General features: G+C 48.0%; 1 protein-coding gene across 3 annotated transcripts in view; it reads left to right on the forward strand.

Moving 5' to 3' along the window:
• Positions 1 to 17,106, forward strand: part of LOC147692367 (cytochrome P450 2G1-like) — a 518,353-nt gene that overhangs the window by 115,368 nt on the left and 385,879 nt on the right. Inside the window, exon 1 of one of the 3 annotated variants that reach the window (XM_086938592.1) lies at positions 6,578 to 6,616. The exons of 1 other annotated variant lie outside the window; for it this stretch is intronic. The gene's annotated coding sequence lies outside the window, so the exon portion shown is untranslated. Of the gene's footprint in view, positions 1 to 6,577; positions 6,617 to 7,546; positions 7,831 to 17,106 lie in introns of those variants that run through there. One more of the 3 variants, XM_086938590.1, reaches the window with a different exon arrangement.

Genomic DNA, 17,106 nt, shown 5'->3' on the forward strand with positions numbered 1-17,106 from the left:
ACACACGCACTCTTTGCAGACTTGCTGTATTGTTTCGTAAGTAAAGCGAGACTGGGGGGGGCGCGAGGGAGATTGAGTGCTGTTATTTAAGTATTCATGTTAAACGCAGCTTGTGAAGGGGGCTGCAATTAACATGAATACTTAAATAACAGCACTCAGAGCCCCCCCCCCCCAGCCTCGCCTTACTAACAAAACAATAAAGCAAGTCTGTGGTAAAAGTAATAGCAGCTGATAACCACTAACACCATTCTGACGTACAACGTCATAGCCGGGGAAGTGAGGTTAAAGGAAGCATTCGTTTTTTGGGTTTCGACCTGGCGAGGGGCACGCAGTGCCCCTCCCAGATCGAAAATTTTTGTCTACAGTAGGGATGTTCGGACCGCCTCTGTTTCCTATTGACTAGCTCCATAAATGGAGGCTAGCCATTGGGAGACAGAGGCTGTCAATCACGCTTTCTCAGGAAAACGCGATTCGGGGGCGTTTCTCGGGCTTTTTTTAAGTCCCGCCCCTATGTCCCGGGCCGCGCTGTGATTGGCTGCCGGCCCGGGACACCCCCGTGACGTCATTCCCCGGGCCGCGCTGTGATTGGCTGGCTGGCTGGCCCGGGACCTGACTTGTCTTTGTGTGTAATTAAACTGATAACTATTTACTCCTCGTGCAGTACAAACCGACTGTTTTAGCACTTAACAGTTTTCATTAATACCTAACTATACACTTGTTTTCCATTTTAAAACTACTAAAAAGGTGGACCTAAACCCAGCAGGCATTCAAAATGTACGCCATACGGATTACGTCCCTGCTGCAAGTGCATACATCAATAAACTACTCTACCAGGATTATAATTTGAGACTTGAAAATTGCACAGGTTTTCTACACCATAAACATTAACCCGCTGAAGTGTCCCATATCAAACAGGCGTTTGCTCGCAGTTTCCGCAGGTAGCTGGGTCGCCAACTTGGCTTTTAAACCTTTTTTCCGATGATTTTCCATGACGTGGCTTAGTCCAAAGTTTGTGCAGGGTGATGCGCATTCGAAAGTGGAATCCTGTCAAAAGTGTATGGCGCGCGGACAGGAGCAAGGCGGAAGCAAACAGGACAAGGAGGTGTGACCCGAAAAGAAGTGCGTTGGGCAGACAGCGACTTACCTCTGCTCAGACCTGGCACTGCGGCTCCCCGGCATGAGCCAGATCCGCGAGGAGATCCATACGCCGGCGGCACACGTGCAGCTTCACCCAGACAGGGAGGCAGCGCGCGGCGCGCAGGTGCTGTAAACAGACCTTGATCCTCTGCTTAGCAGGCTAATCCGTGCGTTTCCGCCCGCGGCTCGGCGCAGGGTGACGTGTTCCGACCCCAGTCCTGGCTGGCACCCCTGCAGAGCCCTGGCTGAGGGCTGGAGTTCACAGCCTCTCGGTCAGCTGCGGCTCTTCTGTCCGGCTCCACCCCCGCACCTGACACCCTGGATACTGTCCTCAAAACCTTCCGGCTGGTGCCTGCCCCACCTGTACTACGGGCTGCGCCGGTACCTGCCCTGCCACCCAGGCGCTGGCTCCTCTCCCTGGCCGTCCACTCCTGCGCTCTCCGCCCTGGTGGAGGATTCACCTCCCACTGCCGCCTGCGCGCTTCACACGTGGAATACTCCCGTCCTAGCATGGAGCGCTCCCTCCGCTGCACCTTTCCCACCCCTCCCTCTCTTCTCCTCACGCCTCCCTCCCCTGCTCCTTTCCCACCCCTCCCTCTCTTCTCCTCACGCCTCCCTCTCCTGTACCTTTCTTACTCCGTCAACTCCTTCGCCCTCCACCCCTGTAGAGGATTGATCTCCTACTGTCTCCTGAGTCCTTCTCACCATGGAATATTCCCGTCCCAGTTCCGTGCGCTCGCTCCCTTTCACCCATCCCTCTCCTTCATGTCCCTCACTCCTCCCTCTCCTGCACCTTTCCCACCCCTCCCTCTGGACATGTGCAGGGTTCGCTTCCCACTCCCACTGTCTACGGCGTCCTTCTCACTCCCATGTCAGGTCTCTCCTCCCTCTCCTGCACCTTTCCTGACTCCGTCCACTCTTCCCCGTGGGGGTTTAATCTCTCACACTTGCTGTCTCGTCCACCCTTCTCACCCTAAAATATTCCCCTCCCACTGAAGGACTCGTCTCCCTCCCTTGCACCTTGTCACTCCGCCCTGAGCTGCACCTTCCCCCTCTCTCCGACACCACCTTCTCCGCACGGCCAGAGCAGGAAATCGCCAACAATTTACAAAGTTGTTTTTTTACTGTGAGCGTGATGTACTTCCCTGAATTAAGGAGCAAGTCACACCTCAGCTGGGAGCAAAGCACACTACAATAAACCAATATAAACGTTCACGCAGTCACAAACATCTGACATGTCTATTTATCTATTGTCATACACCTGTCATTACACCGATTCCAGGCTGTAAAACAGGTCCGATTTTGTTTACTAACCAAAACTGAAACCACTCAACATTACATTTGAATATTTACTAGCGACTTCTGCCTCATTTCAGTGAGGTGTCAATTTAAATCACCCACTGGAGAAAATTCCCAGCGGAGACGCTCCTCGGGGGTGTCACAAATTCAGACCTCTCTGTCTGCACACTAAACAAATACCCAGTAAGATAACTAGACCTACAACTCCATGTCAGGAAGAACCAACTCCAGCAGTTCTGAGATTCCTGTTTACAAACTATTGTTGGCAGCTGCAGTAGTCCAATTGAACAATACCAATACTACAAGTACCAGAATGCACAACTGTGGTAAATAAAAAGCCAGGGCTGGACACATCAACTATGATTATTTATAGTGCACATTTATATATGTTTCAAGGCAATAGCGTTTGACAGGACCCATCGGAGCTGGAAAAGAAAATGTTTGAGATTCCAAATCAGGAAGATTGTTCCAGGGTCGACGCCTCCAATCTGTCAGCCAACAGACCCCCGTGGAAGTGAGTCGAAAGGGGGGGGATGGGGATGGGGGGGGGGTGGGGGGGACGGGGGGCTGAGAAAAGTATGACTTGCTAACCAAAGCAATTATATAGGGCGAGAAGCAAAAACATTTTAAAGGAGCCTCAGGGCACAACCATAGAGACATCTGGCAAAGAAATAGAAGCTGCTAAGCCAAATGTTAGTATTTACAAGGGCCTTATATCCCTTCCAGCTCCTGAGGCACGATTCAATTTGCTAAGCCACGGACCAAGATGGACTCCTACCTTCTTGAGGTATCCTGCGTTTGGCCATTCCTTAAACCCTATTTCAGCACTCAATGTGATGGTTCACCAGTGGTGGTGAGAAATAAAATCTATCGTCCTTTTTAGGTTTCGCCTGGCGTTCGCGCAGGTGAAATCTTTTGAGAAGCAGTCTGGGGCTTTGTCCCGCCTCTCTGTTCCATTGGCTAGCTCCATAAATGGAGGCTAGCCATTGGAACAGAGATGCGTCAGTCATTGTGGGAGCAGATTCGTGGGCGTTCCGGTGATTTTTTTCGCTCTCCGCCCCTTTGTGAACGTCATTGCGGCGGTGGGAGGTCGTTTATTTATTTTTGTTTTTTTGGGGTCATTCCTCCAGGCCGACCGCGGCCGGAAGAAGTCCTGGTGAGTGCTCCCCTCCCCTCCCGCTGACCGTGTGCCCGTTCCTGCCCCCCCCTCCCGCTGTCCGTGTGCCTGGTCCCGCCCCCCGTGCCCGTTCCCGCCCCCCCCCTCCCGCTGTCCGTGTCTCCGGTGGGAGTGGAGTCTGATTGCTGCTGAACTCTGGTTCTTCCTCGACCTGGGAGAGATGGATGCTGCATGACTCTTAGTAGTTTTGCCTAATCCAGGGCGTTAACACTGGCGCTGTATGTGATTCTGCTTGTATGTTGCAGGGTCCTGTGCTGCTTTGTTTCCAATAGAGTATTGTGCTTTGGTTATCACTCTGTACAGTTCTGCCCGTGTGCCCGTTCCTGCACCCCCTCCCGCTGTCCTTGTGCCCGTTCCCGCCCCCCTCCTGCTGTCCGTGTGCCCGTTCCCGCCCCCCCTCCCGCTGTCCGTGTCTCCGGTGGGAGTGGAGTCTGATTGCTGCTGAACTCTGGTTCTTCCTCGACCTGGGAGAGATGGATGCAGCATGACTCTTAGTAGTTTTGCTTAATCCAGGGTGTTAACACTGGCGCTGTATGTGATTCTGCTTGTATGTTGCAGGGTCCTGTGCTGCTTTGTTTCCAATAGAGTATTGTGCTTTGGTTATCACTCTGTACAGTTCTGCTTAAGCTGGTTTGTGAGGACAGCATGCAAAGGAGAGTCTTATTGAGCGGTCCTCCTCTCTGGATGTTTCTGCATGAACCAGGATGCGATGGTTGATGGTGTACGGTACGCGGTTCTGTTTGGATCGGGGTATCTATACATGAACCAGATGCAAAGGCTGCAGCTCTGGTTATTTACTCTTGATCTGACGTGAGGTGGTTGTAGATTTTGGCAATTTTTTGTGAATTGACATGCGAGGGATGCATTTGCAGGTAGTTCTGCTAGGACTGAGGTGTGAAGAGCACAAGTGTAGCTGCATCGGCTTGAATACGATTTCAACTGGAGATGTAGGCGGTTCTCCTAAAATGGAGTGGGCTGTTATGACTTTTTAGTTCTGCATGAACCTGTATGTGAGGACTGTAGGTGTATGCTGTTTGGATTGGGGTACGGTCGTAACCACTCCTGGAAGCCCAGCGTGAACCACAGCCACGACCTTGGCCTAGTTGCTTGGCCTCACTGCTGCAGCCCGCCCTGGCCCGAGCACAGAGCATCACTTTTTCTGACGCCCCTTCTCAGAAGTGGAAGGCGCCCAGGCAGCGAAGGCTGCTTCTCATTAACTGACAGATCTGCTACGTCCCCTGCAAGAGGAAGTGTACACGGGAAGTGCTCCAGCTCCATGGCTGCTGTGACACATTTTCTTTAGCCATGGCCACTTCCTGCTTAGTTTATTAACCCCTGCGTCGTGTTCTATCCTAGAAAGGCCAGCTTCTCGAAGTTGTAATTAACGTTAATCCTGCCTTCGCTTGGCTTGACCCCAGTTGAACATAATTACAGAGCTCAGGCCCGCGTCCCCCTCCCAAGTTTTAATAGCGCCCTGCTAACTTTATGGCATGGCCATGTTGTATGCCGAGATAATGTAGGACACAGGACCTTGGGCAAAGATCATGTGTAAAGAAACACTCGTAGGCACCTCGGACACGGTAAAATGCCACCAAGTGAAACCATAATATCCAGTATTAAAAAGCTAAATACTTTAAAAAAAATTATCTTCACTGTTGAATTTCCTAAAAAATGGAAGCTACGGATGCAGAACGTGCCAATGGGGGCGAGGGAAGCTAAACACGCAGTAGTAATGTTAGAAAAGGGAGGACGAATCGGGAGTATTGCAAGGCAAGATAACCGAGTTGCACGGCAAAAAACAAGACCGCAATCTTCTTGTTACAGACAATATTTTCTTTGTCGATTTTTCAAGCTTAGGGCCAGAAGGAATTAATAAAAATAATGACTTTAGCTGACATTAATGTAGCTCCTCCCTTCAGTCTGCAAAGCACCTTCTACATCCCTCAGGGCTGGAATATTGAAGATGCCTTTATGTATGAGATAAGAGATCCCCTTAACGCACATTTTAAGGATATTGCAAGAGTTTTGTTACGATATAGTGGAATGAGGCCAAAGGGCAACTTCTTATTCAGAACGTCGAAGGACTTACAATACCCTGGCTCTGCTTGCTCCCCTGCAACCTGGCTGTGCTTGCTTCCCTGCCCCCTGGGTGTACTTGCTTCCCTGCCCCCTCGCTGTGCTTGCTTCCCTGCCCCCTCACTGTGCTTGCTTCCCTGCCCCCTGGGTGTGCTTGCTTCCCTGCCCCCTCGCTGTGCTTGCTTCCCTGCCCCCTCGCTGTGCTTTCTTCTCTTCCCCCTCGCTGTGCTTGCTCTCCTGAGTGTGTGTGTGGCTCTGGGTGGGTGTGTGTGGCTCTGGGTGGGTGTGTGTGGCTCTGGGTGGGTGTGTGTGTGTGTGGCTCTGGGTGTGTGTGTGTGTGTGTGTGGCTCTGGGTGTGTGTGTGGCTCTGGGTGTGTGTTTGTGTGTGGCTTTGGGTGTGTGTGTGTGTGGCTCTGGGTGTGTGTGTGTGGCTCTGGGTGTGTGTGTGGCTCTTGGTGTGTGTGTGTGTGTGTGTGTGGCTCTGGGTGTGTGTGTCTGTGGCTCTGGGTGTGTGTGTGTGTGTGTGTGTGTGGCTCTGGGTGAGTGTGTGTGTGTGTGACTCTGGGTGTGTGTGTGTGGCTCTGTGTGTGTGTGTGTGGCTGGCTCTGAGTGTGTGTGTGTGGATCTGGGTGTGTGTGTGGCTGGCTCTGGGTGTGTGTGTGTGGCTCTGGGTGGGTGTGTGTGGTAGTAATTGCTGTCTGCTGAGCTCGTCCGTAGGGTACAATAGGTCTCACATTTGCGAGAGATTAAGCTAATGGCAATGTAAATGTCAATGACATTTATTTATCTGTTTTCAAAACCAGCACATAAATACAAATGTTGTCATTTACAATGCCAATAGCTCCAACTTTTCCAAAGGCGAAACCATTGCATTGTAAATGCTTGTTCGTGTTCTCTCCGGCTGCGAGTGCAAGCTTCCAGGGCCAGGTGAATGGTTGTTTTTAATTGCGAGAATTACTCTGAAAGCATAGCGAGATCATGCAGCAAACTGGCACAGCTAGATCTTGCATAATGCTTGTATACCTTTTTTTAAATGAAAATTAGGGAAAGAGTTTTGGTGAACATTTTGTTGTTAACTGCGTAGTGCGCGTGCTGTAGAACCGACTGGGTAATTCTGAAGAGGAGTGGAAGTGCATGGTCGGGACATTATCAAAAACATCTAGAATAATGTAGATTCCAGTTATCTATGCATTTAATGTGGTTTTTCTTACGGTGATCCAATTCATAGTGACCACCCTTGCATTACTGCGCCAGAGTTTAAAGTTTTGTAACTCTAGGGCGAATGCATTGCGTTTGTATAAATATTCACTGTTACTTTACGGCTTTTTTTAATCACAGCAATTATGTCTGGGGTTCGTGGAATTAACAAGCCCAAAGAAGCGGTGCAGGAGCCAAGATAATAAAATCTCATGATATTTTACACTGCCATTACTGAGAAGGTGACTGGGGCTCCGCACCATATGCTGTGACTCCGGCATGAACTCATTTTTATACACTAATGGAAATACGCAAAATGTCTAAAAAAAATGTTAGGCCGAGGAGTTAATTGACACCCCCGCCCCTTGGCGAGCTTGTATATATCAGCTGAGGGTGATAGCATGGCATCAATTTATTATGTGTGCGCAAATGGAGCTATGTTTACTCTGACAGGCAGAGTCGTTTTTCTCTATTTTACGGTAGTCACTGACTACCGTAGAATAGAGAAAACAACGAAAACACATTGGCTTTGCCACTGCTTGTTAAACCAGGGCTCAGTTTTGTTTGTGGTCGTGTTTGAAAACGCTTTATGTAAGTCAGGTATGGTCTGTCCTACATGGGTTAATGTGTTCTGAAAGTGGACTTTTGAACTATCCTATTGAATCTATTGAAAAGAGCAGTCTTGGTAAACACAGCTGTGCTTTCCACTGGCACTTGGGGAATGCTGACTGGGCGGACAGGAGATTGGCTTTTTGATTGGATACCGGACTTTAACGAGACTTACAACAAAACAATATTACCGGACTTTAACGAGACTTACAACAAAACAATATTGGATGTTTTAAATGAAGCCTGTAGATTAGCTGAGCTGAGCTGTTCTCCTGTGTGAGGCGTTCATGCTGCCGCCCCATAACTGTTCAACGCTGCCTAGAATTCAGCTTTTGGTGAGTCTGATGCTGTTTCTACTTGTATTCAGGACTTCTCTATAAACCATGGGGTTGGGGCGAGTGAAGGATTGCAGAAATAATTTGTTAAGCTAAACACTGTCGAATTATTTGTCCAAACCTCTAAGTGGGAAACATTAGATCAAATAAAAAGGTAATGGTCACTAAAAGGTCTATGATGTGAATGCGATAAGCAAAAAGCGAAAAGGAAACATACATTATAAAAGTAGTGTAACCAATGCGGAAAAAAACCGTGGGTTCGACTCACAAAAGTTTATTTTTTTTAAAGATGACATTTGATACAGATGGGGTATTTGATTCACTTTCAGAAAGTCGTTATTTTCAGATTTATAAACAATTCAGTATTTGTTGATGATTTCCCTAGTTTCTAATTTGTGACGGGCGTACATGCATACCTTGAAAGGAAATTAACCAACATTTCGAGATATCAGAAACGTCCACGACCACCTTAGTCATCCTTGGGTTTTCTAAATGCTGAAATTCCAGAACACTGGCAGACTTTCCGTATTAGCAAATCCCAATCACAGTGCAAGAGCAAACGTCTGCCTTCCAGTAAATAATGAAGGTGACTTTGCCATTGCAAATGTTTTTTGTGTGCCCCTAAGCTCTAATTGAGTGCACACAAAGTTAGGGCCCTATATGTGGAGTAGGAAAGACAGGTAAGAGAATGGTAGAAAGTCTATCTGAAAGACATCTTGCAAACTGAAAAGAAAACTAGAACGAAAGAAGGCCGGATGACAAAACAACTCTGGAGAACATTATTAAAGTTGCTTACTGATAATTACTTCAGTCAAAACCATTCCTACTCTATCATGAACATAGATTGTAAGGTTGTAATTTCTGATAAGAATATATGCAGGCTGCTTATAAATTCAATTGCAAACAAATGAATAAGCAAACTGGAGGGCTGCTGTTGGCGCAACAACAAAACAGGAACACCTCAAAGGCATTAGGACCCGGATCCCCCAGCATGCCCCACGCCCGCTTACCCACCAATGAATCATAACCTTGAGAAAAGTGGTGGGTGTAAAAAGGCCATGTTTAATAACATCTCATAAACATGACATATGATTATTAAAAACATTAAAAATTATGAGCAACATTTATCAATTATTATTCAAAACATCTTCATCAGCTTGTATTACGTATTATTCAAATTGTATTCGCTCATAACTTCTTCTTCCTTCCCCCAGCACCAAGGGGCCCTCTGGTTCGTATCCCCCCAGGTTAAGATGCCCACGCAAGGTGCAACGCACCTGCGCCCCTGAGCGATGGGCCCCAGCCCTCGGGTCCTTGTCCGCCATTTCCAGGGCCCCACCTCTCGTCCACCAGGCTGCCTAGGAGGCTCGTACCTGTCGCCCTAGCCTCCCCAGCCGGTGGTCTCCATCCCCCTGCGGAGAGCTTACCTTCTCTCCCCTCAGTGCTGGCATAGGGAGTGCGCAAGGTGGACTCCCGTCCATTCTGTAAATCTATCAGTGTTCGAATGTCTCTTTTCCGCAACGTACCCCTCTAACTACTGCCTTAAGGGGACGGGTGGGCGGGAGAATTTAAAGAAATTAAAAAGGCGAAGGGCAGCAATGGATCGAGGGGGTGCGGGCAGGTCCGGTGCTGGCGGGGAAAGAGGCCGAGTGCCGCATGATCTTGACCTAAATAGGTCATGGCCTCTGCCCCCACGCCCCCACCGGAGGTGCGTCACCCCTCTCGACCCGGAAGTACTTCCCCCGGCCGGCCGCCCATAGGGCCGCCGGCCAGGACTTTAAACCAATGAGGGCGCGGCGTGGGCCGGGGGGCGGGGCCCTAAAGGCGGGCTCGTCTAGCCTCGCCCTTTGTATAGGACCCAGATCCCCCAGCATGCTCCACGCCCGCTTACCCACCAATGAATCATAACCTTGAGAAAAGAGCAGCCCGCTCCTCCACAGGATTCTCCGGCACGCTCGGCAAAAGGTGGTGACTACGGGAGAGGGGAAGCTATCGGGGCCGGGAGAATTTAAAGAATTAGAATTTAAAGAAATTAAAAAGGCGAAGGGCAGCAATGGATCGAGGTGGTGCGGGCAGGTCCGGTGCTGGCGGGGAAAGAGGCCGAGTGCCGCATGATCTTGACCTAAATAGGTCATGGCCTCTGCCCCCACGCCCCCACCGGACGTGCGTCACCCCTCTCGACCCGGAAGTACTTCCCCCGGCCGGCCGCCCATAGGGCCGCCGGCCAGGACTTTAAACCAATGAGGGCGCGGCGTGGGCCGGGGGCCGGGCCCTAAAGGCGGGCTCGTCTAGCCTCGCCCTTTGTAAAAGCAGCAAAACAGCAGCATACCACATAATAGTCATAACACACAAAACAATACCACAACGGTACAAAACAACAACACAGCTCAAAAACATTCTTGGAATGAATTGAGTTCCATTTTCCGAAACTGGGTAAAGCAAAAACAGTTGAAAGCTCAAGCTGCCCAGCACTAATTTGAAACAAAAACAAAAAATGAACAATCATCGAGAAAGTCAACACCTTTTTGAACTGAAATCTAGATTGTTCAGGTAAAAGGTGACTTAACTCTTGAAATAATCTTGAGATTATCGTTTTAGTTGCGTGATATTCGTAATCTTAAATAAATACCCGTTCACAATTGCTGTTCTTGCTATACAGTGTAAACCAAAGCATTGGAGGAGGCAAGGTTTGGAGCTGACGAGCATGGCGGCACACTAGATCAGGTCTCGTGACAAATATAGACCCGAGCTATGGACCTCTTACCACTGACATCAGCAAGTACTTCCTAAGAGAAATACAGTGGAGTAAACTCCCATGTAGTCGAAGGGGAACGCTTGAGAAGCGCCAACTAACAGGGATATGCCATAATGCGCTCCTACCAATGGTGGTCCTCCTCACCCATATGCGCATTCTCTGGCGTACAACCCTGGAAAACCCACAGGGATCGCACCCACGTCGGCGACCGAAAGGTGACAGTCGAATGTCTTTCAGGATTCGATGGGGGTTTGTAAGCAACAAGACAGCCCTCTCAGCAGGATGGAAACCCTCTCTAGTGGCACTTGAACATCCGAAAAATGGTGGCAGCATGAGGTGTGGGGGTGCGCTAAAAACAAAGCACTATGAGTTCTACTGCTGCTCAACAGTGGGCAGGGGTCTCCTCCAGGACATCTGCACTGGCAATACCAACTCAAAGTTCCTATATCATTGAAAGAGAACTGCACTTTATACAGGTGCGGCCATCTTGGTTTGAGCTGGTAACCTCCAGGCTCATATGTTAAAAGGACCTAACCTCAATTAAGTAGGCTCCCTACTATAACAAGGTTGTATGTGTTTCTTTAAAATCTGCCTCAAACCAACGATCTGCACTAGCCACCTCTTCTTGACTAGGAATAATTAATGAGCGTGTTATCGTGTGACAAATCTAAATTAAATGAAGGTACTTTAAGAAGTAGCCACCAAGGAAGACAGTGATAAAAGCCTGGTGGGCCTCAACTGTAATTGAAGGTGCCTTCATACAACCGACATAAAGCTTGTGAGGGAACCTCACTAACACACACATCTGAGGCAACGCCTGACACTTCTAAAGGACACTGCAAAGCTACTATTGTCACAGGAAGGATTGGCATTCGCAACCTCGCTACCCACGAACATAGAGCATATGGTGCCCAGGCAGTCTCTGCACACTATCTTCCCCTCATAAAGATACATACCGAGGGCCAAGTATGTAAGGCACCTTCTCTTTTCAGAAGTAGTCGCAAAACGCCATCAAACATCCTCCCAGTCCACAGACATGGCTACCTACACATTAAAGAACAAGGCCCTGGCCAACTTGATGAAGGATATGGGTGACATGAAGGTCTTCATAGGCTCAGTGAATACAGCAGTGGAGGCCACAGCTTTGGAAGTACAGTCCCTTAGAGGAGAAATGATCAGCTTCAAGATACAATTGACAATGGTGGAACAACGGATCATTGAAGTGAAATCCCAACTGGGCAAACAGCCAGATTGGGGTGTTGAGTTGTGGTACCTCCATAAGAAAACATTGATCCGGCAGGTTGCAGCTGCAGAGACAAGGTCAGAATCTCTAGAGTCCCAGAACAAATGAAGAACAATTACTTGATAGCCTTCCTTAACCACTTTACACCAGCAACACTTGGCATTACTTATGACTCCTACTTTGGAACGTCAATGTGCATCTTGACTGCGATCCTGCCTCCACTCCTCTGATGCTCACCCCAGGCACATCCTAGTCTGTTCTTTTAGACACCAACGAGCCAGACAGATTATAATGACTGCAAAGAAGCATGGTCCCTATCAATATGACAACAATTAGCTGTACTTCACTGCACATTTATGTCAATACAACTACGCCAAAAGGAAGCAGTTCATTACAATGTGTTCCAGATTACATCAAGCACATGCAATGCAATCAGTCTCACATTTGTGAAAGTTAGAACTATTGGCATTGTAAATAATATTATTTTTTACTTATTTTTTTGTGTGCAGTGGAGTAACCTAAAAGGTAAAGCAGCTGACTTTGAAATTGGTGTACTATGTTTGAGTTTTAAGATTGATTAACCATATTGTACGTACAGCAGAAGAAGCTGTAATAAGGAATACCAGATCCGTTTAGCTTTTGGTTTGTTGAACCTTATGTCTGCTTAGCTACACAGTTTAACTAACTAATCGCCCCGAGTGCATAGCTATAGAGTCCTTATTATGACTCTTTAGTGTTAAATTCATTCAGTTAGTTAAAATCATATGCCTAGTGACTATTACCAGTTGTTTCCTTGTGCAAAGTAATTGCAACTTGCAATCTGTGAGACAGTAAATAGCATTTTCCTTTGTCAGTTTCACTGCATTGTATTAATATTAAGAAATTAGACCACTTTATGTAGAAATAAACATGTGAATCTGGGTCTGTAAGTACGCCTCATCTAAGTAACGTTTTATTGGTCTGCATTTATTTTCATTGGCATGGTACACACACAAACCAACACCCATGTTGCACCCTTAATCCCTATTGTTTTATCCTCAAATAATATATATGTTCTAATTAAATATTATTCAACAATAAAAGTAGTTCCATTTTAAAATAGTTTACAGCCAGTTTGCCACGGTGCCTCTAGTTAGTTCTTATAGAAATATTAGAAGTATTTTTAGACGATTCTTCAAAACTCCGAACTCCAAAAACCTCTGTCACAAAGTTGAGTAAATAGCATCAGTGTAGAGGTAAATGTGTTTGTTTTCTTTATTGCGATTAGAGAGTCTCATTATTTAGGTAAAATAGAAGAGGTAATTATCTGAGTATGCTTGAAATTTAACGTGACGCAGCATGCTACTCGAGTTGGTAAAACGTTTTATACATTGACATGTTTATTCACAGTAAAGCAGAGTATTTTTTGGCAGGGAACATGTGGTAGTGTGCCAAGAAGCAGGAAATGAGATCCAATAACAATAAGATGGTCTACCTTTCAATGGAGCAATGAAAATGCTCTCACTAGCGGAAATTCGGCAAAGATGTCGGAATTAAACATTGTTGTGCTCTGAGTCTGCAGGCGTGCAATTAATGTAGATACGGATTCACTAATGGACGGATGACGACTGGTGGGTGAATGACAGCTAGGGAGGGAACGACATATAGAAAGACGAGTGGATTGATGGTTAACTTTTAGGCCAGTAGCAGAGCCAGGTGAGAGAGTACATTCATAAACGGATGGGTGGGCAGGTGGCAGATGATGTACAGATGTAACGATTTATGGACAGACAAATACAAGTCTCATTGAGTACAGAGTAGCAGATACATTGAATAATTAGGTAAGTGGTGCTTTCAGACCAGTGCCGGCTTTAGGGCAGTGCAACCAGTGTGGTGGCACTGCCCGCTGAATTGTGGAGGGGGCACTGACCTCAGGCAGGCGCTGTGTTTAGCAATAACTTATGATTGGAGAGAAGATGGGCACTTTGGCCCGGTGGTAGTGAAAGAATCTGAGGAGGCGGTCATGGAATGTGGGGGCGCCAAAAATGATTGTCGCACCGGGCGCCACCAGTGCTAAAGTTTCAGACCATGCCAAGAGTCGCATTGTTAGAGAATGTCGCGCTCCCCCAAAGTAAGACACAGGAGCCGTAGAGGAGGTGTGAGACACGTCTTTATTCTTCTGTGCTCACCTCTTAACTAACTGTCCTTCCCTCACTTCCTTTCCTCCCCACGCCCCTTCCTCTACTGCCTGTCCTGTCGCAGACAGGGGTCAGGCGGTCATGTCATGACATCTCCCCCTTTTGTACAAAGTCTTACTGTGTCTTAGATTACTTCAATGAGACGCTCCAGTCATCTGGTTTGTCGTCTGGGTCGATCAGCTTGTTCTGGTGTCCTGATTCGGTGATGTGTGGGATGGTCTCGTCTTGTCGGACTGGAATGACTGTGGTCACTGCTCCTGCTTCGACTTTCTGAGTCAGTGGAGGACTCCCAGTATTGACTTTCATGCCGTCCCTGAGGGTTGCACTTCTTAAAGTGTGAGATATTTCGGGTGATCCGCTTGTGATTGCCTTCTTCTGTAATCATAGTTCCTTTCCGGCGACTGACTTTTAAGGGATGTGTGAGGTAGCGGCTGTCTGCTTTTGTCTTTCGATCGCGCCGGACCATCACCCAGTCTCCTTCTTGGATATCCGTGGGTCTCGCGTGTCTGCGTTGATCAGCGTATGTCTTCATCTTCAGTTTCTTTCCATAGTCTATGTTAACCAGTGTTTCATAATCAATGTTTGGAGCTTGAGATTTGAGTGTGTTGTCCAGAGTGGGTAGTCGGGTACGAGGGACTCTTCCCAACATTAGAGTGTCTGGACATTGGTTTGTAGTATTGTTGGGCGTTGTGCGATATGCCCTCAGCACTTCATTCAGTGCTTGTTGGATGTCTCGGTGAGCCAGTTCCGCTTGTTGCACTGCTTTCTTCAGAGTCCCCATGAAACGTTCCACCATGCCATTGGCTTGGGGCCATAGTGGCATGATCTTTTGATGTTTAAAATCAAGATGTTTTGTGAAGTCTTCAAATTCATGGCCATTAAATGGGAGTCCGTTGTCTGACTTAACTCGCAGCGGGATACCCCATGCTGCGAAGGTTTCGTCGAGTACTGGAATCACTGCGGTTGCCTTTGTGGATGGTATCAGGTGTGCAAATGGAAAACGTGAGTACTCGTCCTTAATGACGATGATGTATTGGCTTGATTTCAGGGGCCCGAAGAAATCAATGGCGACTTGTTGCCACACTCCTTCAGGTAGTTCTGACATCTGTAAGGGAGCCGGTGGTTCGTCACGGCTTACCAGCTGACACGAGATGCAGTCTTTGAGTGTGGTTTCTACCATCTGATCTAGTGCTGGAAACGAGACGCGCTCTCGTAGAGCTTTTTTGGTGGCACTTATCCCTCGGTGTCCCTCATGAGCGAGGTTAATCACTCCTTGTCTCAATCTTTGAGGAATGACAATCCTCCCCCCTCTCAGAATTAGGCCTTCTTCGCTGAAGGATAGTTACTCGTGAATGTGTTTTTTATGGCCGTGATCTCCTGAGACTTTTGACTTGGGTCTTCTTTGACATGTCGCCATGAGTTGTTGCGAATGCGTTCTGTGACGTCTTGGATAATTGGGTCTTGGATGGATGCTTCTTGGGTTGCTTCAAGAGGAACTGTGGGAGGGCACGCTGTGTCAATGACAAAATGTATATATTCTTCAGCCACGGAGCGCACCTCCTTGGTGGTAGCCTTAGGGTGTCGGGACATGTAGTCTACTGGATTTTCCGACTTCCCGGGTTTGTGGACAATGGTGTAGATGTAATCCTGGAGACGTAGGCCCCAGCGCTCAATGCACGGAGGCATCTTGGCCTTAGGATTGCCAAAAATGGTGACAAGTGCTTGGTGGTCAGTGATAATAGTAAAGTGTTTGCCATAAACAAAAAGATGGAAATGTTCGCAGGCCCAGACCACTGCCAGGCTCTCCTTCTCGGGTTGAGAGTAACGTTTCTCAGTATCGGTGAGGCTGCGACTGGCATAAGCGATGATGTGGCGCTGATCCGAGTCGTCTTGATATTGTGCTAAGATGGCGCCAAGGCCCACCGGGCTGGCGTCGACAGTAATTTCAGTTCGCTTCTTGGCATCAAAATAGGCTAAGTTGATGGCAGAGCTGACAGCATGCTTGATTTTGTGGAAAGAGCGGTCGCATGCATCTGTCCACGCAAAGGGCTGACCTTGACGAGTGAGCTCTCTTAAGGGGTGGCTGATGGTGGCGAAGTCCTGAATGTATCGAGCACAATAGCTCGCCATGACGAGGATGGAACGGAAATCACTTACATCTTGCGGCGTTGGTGTGTCTGCAAGGGCTGAGACTTTGTCAGGGTCAGGTGTCATGCCATCCTTTGAAAAAATGTGGCCATAGAATTTCAAAGTCGATTTGTGAAACTCGCATTTGGCTGCGTTCTGAGTCAAGTTTGCATTCAGCAGAGCATGGCATACTCTGTCTAGGGTCGTATCATGTTTAGTTTGATCTTGTCCAAACACCAGCAGGTCATCGCTATAGTTGAATGCGTTTGGAATTCCTTGGATTACGCGCCTGATAGCCTCTTGAAAAATTTTGGCTGCTGATGATATGCCAAAATTCAAACGCTTAAGGCGGAAGAGTCCTCGATGGGTTGTGAATGTGGTGATGTAGCGTGACTTATCATGAAGTTCAAGCTGGTGATAACCCTTATTGAGGTCAAGTTTTGAGAATACTGTGGTTCCGTTGAGACGAGCAATCATATCACTGATGTGTGGCCCGGGGTGACGTTCTCTTTCGATTGCTACGTTGTGTGCACGCATGTCTACGCACAGGCGCACTTTGTTGTCCTGTCCTTTTTTTTGGTACGACCACCACAGGCGACACCCACGGAGTTGGGCCTGACGTGCGCTCAATGATGTCGGTTTTGAGCAGCTCTTGAAGTTCGTCGTCCACGGCCTGTTGCAGATGAAACGGTACCTTCCTGTGGTGTTGTGCCACTGGCGTCACACGCTCATCAATATGCAGTTTGACCTTGAAGTGATTTAATTTTCCTAGTCCTTTGAAAAGATTTGGGAATTTCGCGACGATGTCCGGGGCATCTTCAGTCATGTAAAGGAGTTCCACTTGCTTCAGTCTTTCGGCCGTCGGCAGGATGAGCAGGCAGTCAGCCACAACCGGGCCCTCAACAACATGGATATAAGCTGGGATTTGTCGGTCTTTGTATGACAGAGTTGTGCTGAAACGGCCTAGGCATGGT

Source organism: Lissotriton vulgaris, chromosome 9 (genome assembly GCF_964263255.1).
Source record: "Lissotriton vulgaris chromosome 9, aLisVul1.2, whole genome shotgun sequence".
NCBI lineage: Eukaryota > Metazoa > Chordata > Amphibia > Caudata > Salamandridae > Lissotriton > Lissotriton vulgaris.